Below are 9,646 nucleotides of genomic sequence, written 5' to 3' on the forward strand. Positions count from 1 at the left end.
AGACTGAGAGGCAAGGAAACACAGGGGCAGTCAGTGCTCAGAGAGGAGAGAGGTCAGTGATTTACACCCACCAGGGGACACTGTCTTTTTGAGGCGAGTGCAGTTTGCTTGGGATGATGCTGATGATGGATAGAAAAAAGGCTGGAGTCAATGACTGATGAGACCACAGAAGGGGAAGGGGAATGGCAGCCCCACAGAAGGTCCTGGGTGCTCAGATGCCCCAGTTATTGCACCCTGGCCTGTCACAGAGAGAGAAAAGACCCAGCGGGACCCAGCCCCCCTACAGTGATCCCATGGACAAGAACCTGGCTCTGAGTGTGGTGAAGTTCCTCTGGCAAAGGGGAGCTGAAATCCCTCAGTGTCCTGGAATTTAAGCAATGGAAGCTTCAAACCCTGCAGGGGTGTGGGCTGAGGTGCATCAGCAGAAGGTTGGGCTGGACAGGGGCGGCAGGTTTGTACAATTTTTGGTGGTGCCCAGAATGGGACTGCCCCACCCCCCCACACACACCTGCCTAAGGCTCTGGGAGGGAGTTTGGGTGTGGGAGGGAGAGGGGCTGGGCTCTGGGAGAGTTTGGGTGCAGGGTCTGGGCTCAGTCAGGGGGTTGTGCTGCAGGAGGGTGTGCAGGGGGCAAGCTCTTGGAGGGAGTTTGGGTGCAGGTGTGGGGTCTGGGTTGGGGGTGCAGGAGAGGGTGAGGGGTGCAGCATTTACCTCGGGCATCTCCCAAAAGCAACCTGCACCCTCCTCTGGCAGCAGCCCCTAAGCGGGAGGGCCAGGGTGTCTCTGTGCATGGCTGCCCGCAGACTTCACCCTTGCAGCTCCCATTGCCACAGCTGGCAGAGTTGGCACTCAGGGCGGGGCAGCGTACGGAGACCTCCCCCACACCAGGGACGTGCCAGCCACTCCCGGGAGTGGTGAGCCACATGGAGTGAGGGCGGGCAAGAAACCGCCTTAGTCCCCTTGTGCTGCTGGCGGTGGTGGCGGGGGTCCCTGGGCCCTTTTAAATTGCCCAGGGGTGGCAGGCAGCACTGAGGGGGACACTCCCAAGGGCCTAACGTTGCTTTGCACAATGATAAATCTTGGAACAGGACAGAAATGAAATGGCAGCAGAACCTAAGGAATTAAAAGCCTCCGGATTCTTGTGTGTGCACTGACTCGACCGGAAACTGTAATTTGACTCGCTTTGTGTCTGCGGCTGGTAAAATATCAAGGCAAAATCATTCCAGTGATCGTGACCCTGGGATTGAGGAGGCTTTGGTGTTATTAAAATGTAACTAGAATGTTACACTTGTGTTTTTAAAGGTGGCTTCCCCAAGCAATCCCAAGTTGTTCTTCCCACAGCTGGCTGATGGGAGGCAGCAGGGGATCTCCCAATCTGGGGAATCTCTGGGCCCCACTGTTAATTCTCCATCCTTTCTCCCCTAACCATGCCCACCCCTCCCCACCCCATTATCAGTGTTTTGGAGCAACCCTCCTCCCTCCCTCCCTCCCTTTATGGGATACAGACTCTGTGACAGAGACTGACTGGGGCTCCTCTCTGCATGGCCCCAATGGGGAAGGAAAGAGACTGGAGGGAGGGGGAGAAGACGAGCAGAAGGAGTCAAATGGGGCTAAACCAAAACAGAGGAGATTTTCTTTCTGTCAAAATGTCCTGGAGTCTCATGGCTGAAAAGCCGCATCTTGAGTTAGGTTTGATGCATCAACCTTTCAATTACCAGGCAAAGGTCTGAATCACAGAGACTGATAACTGCCTGCTTCCCAGCTTTGCCTAAGAGGCACCTGCAGTGGTGCAACTGGTTAGCGCAGAGGGGGCTACTGCTGGGATTATGAATTCAAGCCTTATTTAGAGCACTGTTTTTTATTACCTGTGTAGTTTCCCCAACTTGCTTTGCTTAATTTGCATGGAAAGTGCCCTACTAGGAAAAGGAGAGTAAGTTCTAAAATGTGGAAGTAGGTGCATAGCTTGGAAACATCCCCCCTGTGCTGCCATTAGTTCCAGTAGATTGTTCACTGGCAGCCTGAATTGATTTCTTTGCTGCTGTGAAAGCTGCCATGAAAAGTCTCTGGTCACCAGAGCTCCCTGCTTCTTCCAGCACATCTCTGGCTCCTTCCCTGCCCCAGTCACTGCTGTAGGAGGGTCCTATAAACACTGAGCCTAAAACTTTTCCAAGCCTTCTTAGCGCAGTTGGCAGCGTGTCAGTCTCATAATCTGAAGGTCCTGAGTTCAAGCCTCAGAGAAGGCAATGGCTTTTGCTCCCTGCTTCAGATTTTCTACAGGAAATCAGAGAAAAGAAACTAGAGGAAAGTGGTTTCTAGACACCCTCCCACCCATCTCACACACACACACACACACACACAGACTTTTCTAGGGCATTTTCTTTTCCTTCTCTATGGACCTTGTATTTTTCACAGAGCAAAATAAAACAAAAACATGCAAGCCCAAGCCTAATACAGTATGAAACTCAATACAGATCAAATCTCACCCTCAGAGATCTTCCAATAAGCTTCTTTTGCAGACTAGACTTATTTTATGTCTGGGCCCAATCTTTTCACCTCGTATAGTCCGTGTTCCAGCTCAGGTGGTAGCTAGGGATGTCTCATGACTGCAGCCATGTTTGTTCAGTTCCACCCCCTATACAGCTTTGGTACAAGGCAGGAATTCTTGTCTCTCTCTTGGGGAAGAGCCCCAGGTTTAAGATGGATTCCTGTACCAGGTGACATGGTCACATGTCCTGTGAGACCCCCAAGCCTTCATTCTTCCTGGCCTGACTCACAGATGGTGCAGGACAGAGCCATCTCCAGTCAATTGTCCTGGTTGATCGGAGCCATCAAGAGTCCAAACCACTATTAATGGCCCACACTTTGCATCATTACAACAGGACCTCAGAGTTATAGTTCATATTTCTAGTTTCAGATACAGGAATGATCGGTTCATACAAATAGGATGAACACACACAGTAGATTATAAGCTGTGTAATGATACCTTACAAGAGAACTTTTGCATGAAGAATGTTCCAGTTACATTATATTCACACTCATTAGCATATTTTCATAAAATCCTATGGAGTGCAACGTCACAGCAGGGAAAGGGTTTTACTGCAGCACCTGGGAGCAGTTGAGTTTCATGTTCAGGCTGTGGTATGAGTTCCTCCAGGTTTCTTGTAAGCAGACAGGGACCTTCATGGTGCTCTCGATACAGGAATGGCCCAGACACGATAAAGTGATGGGGATTGCATTTTCCTTTTTTATTTCTGTATTTCCAATGACATTTCTGTTTGTGATTTCATTTTGCTTTGTATAACTGTGTTTTCTCCTGGATTTGATATTTAACTGAAAAAAGAATAAGACCTCAGGGCGCCAGATGGAGGAGCAGGCTGGGGCGATGACTGCTAAGAGAGTGAGAGTAGCAGGTTTTCTGTATTGTTTCCTGCCTTCATTTTCATGACTAGTTTCTCTTCTTCATGAAATTTGCTTCATTTATGTGTAAGCCTGGCTAGCTCAGCTGGCAGAGCATCAGACTTTTAATCTGAGAGTCCAGGGTTCAAGTTCCTGGTCAGGTAAAAAGGGAACAGTTCCCCACAGAAGGAAAGAAGGCATCTCTCCAAGTTGTTATTTGACATCACCTTTTCCCCCAGGACTTGTTCTTTCCTAGGAAGGGCCATGTACTGCCTGGGACTGAAGGGGCAACTTCCTCACATGCCCACTGGCCTCTCAGTCTGGTTTAAGAAAGGCCTCTGGGAGCTGCAGCAAACTGCTGCAGGCCAACTTGGTGAGTAAAGGCAGGGCTGCCCCCACAGGGTCATCCACACCAGAGCTCAGCAGAGGTCTGGGGGTTCCCTATTGGTCCCATGGTGTAAGGGCAGCACTCGGGACTTTGAATCCTGCAATCTGAGCTGAAGTCTCGGTGGGATCTGAGGACAATTCCTGTGCCACAAACCCTGCTGGGTCTTCCAAGGCTCGATCTTGCTTTCTCAAAGGCCATGAAAGCCTGTCTTTTACCCGCTAGCTGTTGTGACTTGAGCACAAGAGGGGACGTTTGATCCAGAAGCCTGGCCGTGCCTGGAGTCCTGTAGGTAGGGATGCGAGCTCCATTTCCTCTGAGTCCTGAAGCTGGGCTGCAGGCTGGCCTAGGAGGCAGCCCTATTGGTTGACCTACTGGCCCAAAGTCACTTGGGCGGTGTTGGTGTTCCCCAGGGATGCTGAAGGGCCTAAGGGAGGGAGGCTCAATACTCCCCCCTATCAGTCAGGGCGGAAGAGGAGGGCAGCAAGAGTTTGCAGGTTGATGGCTGGGCCTTCTAGCGTTCGGTTGGGGACGAGGTGGGGAACGCGAACTGGGAGAAATGGTTGCTGGCCTGTGAGGAATGGCTCAGCCGGTGGCGTAAGGGGACCTTGTCATTAACCTCAGCCATGTGTTTCCCCCTGCTCCACGAATGCTGCTGAGACCGAACACGATGACCTTCCACTTCTTGTGGGGCCATAGGACGTCCCTACCTAGTCAGGAGAAGTGCGGCTTTTCTGCTGTATTAGAAATGGTGGTTGGGCCTGGTGGGCTTTGAAGCCTTGTACGGCTCTACTTTTTTGTTTTTCAATTTTCAGTGGGTGGCTGAGCTGGAGGGCAGGTCAGGCCCGAGGAGAATGACGGGACAACCATAAAGAACCCAACTGACTCTTCCGATATGGCCGTATTTTTTTTACCCCACTGGGTGCAGCACCAGGTATGGGATGGCCAATAGTGGCGGAAGGGGGAGGAGATTAGGAAGGCCCCCGCCCCCCCCGTGTTCTTCTATTCCCACCTTACATCCTACAGGATTTTCAGTGGGTGGCTAGGTGGAAGGTGCTTCCAGGATGGCTTCATCCGCAACAGTGGCCACCCTCACAGCAGCGGCAGCCACAGCAGCGAGCCCCCCCCCTTCGGCTCAGTCTGAACAGAGGTCAATGTACCACTGGGTGAGACAGGCCAATTTTAGGGAGCTTCCTCTGAAGGTGAGCAACTGTCTCCAGAACTTACTGACAGGATCTTTAAAGTATTTGCAAATGTGCATGGCCGGCATGTGCAGAGCAAAGGCGGCCCGGGGCACTGTGTCAGGCTCTGGCACCGCTCGAGACAATGGACCATCTTCAGCCACCAGGCGACCCAGGATCTAAGGCAGGAATGGGGTGAGGAAGCAAGTCAAGCTGAGCAAGGCAGGCAAAAATTCATCTCGCCTTCGTGGGCGCTTGCAATGATACCCTTTTTGTGTGCCAGGACTGACAAAAACATCCCAGACAGAGAAGCAGCAGGCCAAAAAAGCAGCAGGGGTATTCTATCTGCTATCCAAGATCCATAAACGTAGAAATCCTGGATGCCCCATCATTTCAGGCAATGGCACCCTGACAGCAGGATTGTCTGGCTGTGTAGACTCCCTTCTCAGGCCCTACGCTACCAGCACTCCCAGCTATCTTCGAGACACCACTGACTTCCTGAGGAAACTACAATCCATTGGTGATCTTCCAGAAAACACCATCCTGGCCACTATGGATGTGGAAGGCCTCTACACCAACGTTCCACACAAAGATGGACTACAAGCCGTCAGGAACAGTATCCCTGATAATGTCACGGCAAACCTGGTGGCTGAACTTTGTGACTTTGTCCTCACCCACAACTATTCCAGATTTGGGGACAATGTATACCTTCAAGTCAGCGGCACTGCTATGGGTACCCGCATGGCCCCACAGTATGCCCACATTTTTATGGCTGACTTAGAACAACGCTTCCTCAGCTTTCATCCTCTAATGCCCCTACTCTACTTGCGCTACACTGATGACATCTTCATCATCTGGACCCATGAAAAAGAAAACCTTTGAGGAATTCCACCATGATTTCAACAATTTCCATCCCACCATCAACCTCAGCCTGGACCAGTCCACACAAGAGATCCACTTCCTGGACACTACTGTGCTAATAAGCGATGGTCACATAAACACCACCCTATACCAGAAACATATTGACTGCTATGCTTACCTACATGCCTCCAGCTTTCATCCAGACCACACCACACAATCCATTGTCTACAGCCAAGCTCTAAAATACAACTACATATGCTCCAACCCCTCAGAAAGAGACAAACACCTACAAGATCTCTATCGAGCATTCTTACAAGTACATTACCCACCTGCTGAAATGAAGAAACAGATTGACAGAGCCAGAAGAGTACCCAGAAGTCACCTACTACAGGACAGGCCCAACAAAGAAAGTAACAGAACCCCACTAGCCGTCACCTTCAGCCCCCCAACAAAAACCTCTCCAGCGCATCTACAACCTATCCTGAAGGACAATGCCTCACTCTCACAGATCTTGGGACACAGGCCTGTCCTTGCTTACAGACAGCCCCCCAACCTGAAGCAAATACTTACCAGCAAGCAAACAGCAGAAACACTAACCCAGGAACCTATCCTTGCAACAAAGCCAACTCTGTCCACATATCTATTCAGGGGACATCATCATAGGACCTAATCACATCAGCCACACTATCAGAGGCTCGTTCACCTGCACATCTACCAAAGTGATATATGTTATTATGTGCCAGCAATGCCCCTCCACCATGTATATTGGCCAAACCAGACAGTCTCTACGTAAAACAATAAATGGACACAAATCACATGTCAAGAATTATAACATTCAAAAACCAGTCGGAGAACACTTCAATCTCCTGGTCACGCATTTACAGACCTAAAAGTTGCAATATTACAGCAAATAACCTTCAACAACAGACTCTCATGAGAGACTGCTGAAGTGGAATTAATTTGCAAAGTGGACACCATTAAATTAGGCTTGAATAAAGACTGGGAGTGGATGGGTCATTACACAAAGTCAAACTATTTCCTCTTGTTTATTTGTCCCCCTACTGTTACTCACATCTTCTTGTCAACTGTTGGAAATGTGCCATCCTGATTATCACTACAAAAGGTTTTTTTCTCCTGCTGATAATAGCTCACCTTAACTGCTCACTCTCGTTATAGTGTGTATGGCAACACCCATTTTTTTTCATGTTTTCTGTATATATATATATCTTCCTGCTGTATTTCCACTGCATGCATCCGATGAAGTGGGTTTTAGCCCAGCAAAGCTTATGCTCAAATAAATTTGTTAGTCTCTAAGGTGCCACAAGTACTCCTCTTTCTTTTTGCAGATAAATGAATGGAGGTTAAGTCCATGAATGGCTATTAGCCAGGATGGGTAAGGAATGGTGTCCCTAACCTCTGTTTGTTAGAGGGTGGAGATGGATGGTAGGAGAGAAATCACTTGATCATTACCTGTTCAGTCCCTCTGGGGCACCTGGCATTGGCCACTGTTGGCAGATAGGATGCGGGGTTGATGGACCTTTGGTCTGACCCAGTATGGCCATTCTTATGTACTTATGAAGGAGGGGCAAAGGCTTTTGACAGAGTTTCTGTAGTGTAGTGGTTATCACGTTTACCTAACATGCAAAAGGTCCCTGGTTCAAAACCAGGCAGAAACACAATGGCTTAATTTTCCAAGCTCCTACTGGCCTGTCCCTGCTGTTGTAGGAGCAGCAGTGATTTCTATGCTCAGAAGGTCTGTTGTACTTCCCCTGCTCCCACTTTTGTCTCCTCTCCTCTCTGAAGGCCTGTGAAGTGGCTTTTCCTCCTCCCGCTCCTCCTGGAATGCTCGTGGGATGAATGTTCTGGGTGAAGAGCAGAAGAGCTCCCAGGTAGACAAGGTGTCTGGGACGCTAATTAGGCAGCACTCACACACCCAGAGCATGGACACTGCCCAAGGTGGAGTGTGACCAACCAGATGCAGCCAAGTCATCTCTAGTCGCAGGCCATGAGGTGCAGGCCCTTAAAAGGGGGAGGGGCCCTGTGCTCAGGAGAGCACTCACAAGCTTGTACCTCCAGTGAATGCCCTTTGCCCGGACTGCCTTACCTTGCAGAATCCTGACATCTCCAGTGCTGTGCCTGTCCTGGGAGCGTGAGTATGCAAGTGTGAGTGTGTCACCCCCGCTGCCCCCCGCTTCTTCTTTTGAGCTTAGCTGTCAGTATAATAAACGTGCTGCTTTCTGCCAAACTCTGGTGGGTCATTAGCTTACTAGCTGGCCCAATTTTGGGTAACACCTGTGATAAACTCAACCCCTGCCTGGCAGAGGGTGGTGAAATGAGCTGGGAAAAAGCCTTGGCATCAGCAGGGGAAAGCTAGAGGATCTTGGCCAGTCACCTTTTGAAGACTTGTGGTTTGGTCTCCTCTGCCCTGGGAGGTTGGCCTATGGCGGCCGGCTCTTCCTGCTGCCTCCTCTGTGTGACTTGCCAAAGGAGGGAGTGAGGCAGCAATGGGGCAAAAGAGGAAAGTCGAGCTGAGGAAGGCAGGGCAGAAGCTAAGCGCCTCAGTGCGGCTAAGTGGGGTTAGTAGAGCACCACCAGTCGTTCTGCAAAGCCTGGGGAGGTGCGGTTGGCTGCTGGGAGGCAGAATCCTGTGCCTGCCTCTTGGCTTCCCAGGGGTGGCTACTTGCAGCCCAGGAGAAGGACGATGGTTCTGGGTGAAAGGAAGACAAGCAAAGCTCTGGCAGGAAATTTGGGTGCGGGGTGCTGGCTCTGCGCTGGGGGAGGGGGTTGGAGTGCAGGAGGGGTGGCGCTTACCCCGGGCACTGCAGCTCCCAAAGTGACCGGTACACACAACCCTCCGGCAGCAGGTCCTAGGTGGGCCGTGCCAGGGGGTCTCTGTGTGCCGCTGCCTGCAGGCACTGCCCCCAGAGCTCCCATTGGCTGCAGTTCCTGGCCAATGGGCGCTGCGGAGTTGGTACTCGGGGCAGAGGCTAACAGGGGAGTTTGGAGGGGGAGGCGGAAGGGGGTGGCACCGTGTCCCCTGTGCTCACCAGGTAAGAACACCAAGCGAGGCCGAGACAGCAGCAGCCATGAGCCAAGCAGCAGAGGACACACCGAGGATGAGAGCATGCAGCAGCTGCGGTATGTACCTGGTCCTAGCAGGGGACCCAGAACAGTACTATGTATGCATGAAGTGTCGCCTAATAGAGCTGCTGGAGGAAAAGATCCAGGGCCTAGAGCTGCAGGTGGAAACCCTGATAGAGAATAGACGGGGGTTTGAGAGGCTGATGGAGCAATGGCAAGCAGTAACTGAAGGGGAACGCCCAGGGGCACAGGGGGGAGCAGGGGCTGAGGCCAAGGAAGGGGGACCACCAGAGGAGGAAGATGGGCGGTGGAAGCATGTGACCGTGAGAAGCAGGCCAAGGAAAAGGAGAGCCAGTGAGGGGGAAATTGAGCTAAGGAACAGGTTTGAAGGTTTGGAGAATGAGGAAGGGGTACAGCAAGTGGTAGCTGACAGTGGGAGGCCTAAGAAAAAGAGGCGAGCGGCCAGTCCCATAGAAAAAGGGGAGGAGTCAATGGAAGTAGCACCAAGTTTGGGCCCAGGGAGGATACAGGATGGCTTAAGGGGAACCACAAGGGATGATAGGAATGGAAGGAGCTTGCAACCAGGGGGAACGGGGGATAGGTTAGAGGACCGTGCTGTCCCCAGGCGAAGGCAGGTCTACGTGATTGGGGATTCCATACTGCGAAGGTTGGACAGGCCTGTGACCAGGGCCGATCCTGAGAACAGAAGGGTGTGCTGTCTACCGGGTGCTAAAATACGGGATG

At 51.4% G+C, this 9,646-nt stretch overlaps 2 non-coding genes across 2 annotated transcripts; both read left to right on the top strand.

Annotated features, from left to right (window-relative positions):
• The first annotated feature begins 2,168 nt into the window (after nucleotides 1–2,168).
• Nucleotides 2,169–2,241, top strand: TRNAM-CAU. Its single transcript has one exon. It is a non-coding gene; the product is annotated as a tRNA-Met (tRNA).
• Nucleotides 2,242–7,424: 5,183 nt separating this feature from the next.
• Nucleotides 7,425–7,497, top strand: TRNAV-AAC. Its single transcript has one exon. It is a non-coding gene; the product is annotated as a tRNA-Val (tRNA).
• The last annotated feature ends 2,149 nt before the right edge of the window (nucleotides 7,498–9,646 follow it).

The sequence above is a fragment of the Mauremys reevesii genome, unplaced genomic scaffold (genome assembly GCF_016161935.1).
Source record: "Mauremys reevesii isolate NIE-2019 unplaced genomic scaffold, ASM1616193v1 Contig26, whole genome shotgun sequence".
NCBI lineage: Eukaryota > Metazoa > Chordata > Testudines > Geoemydidae > Mauremys > Mauremys reevesii.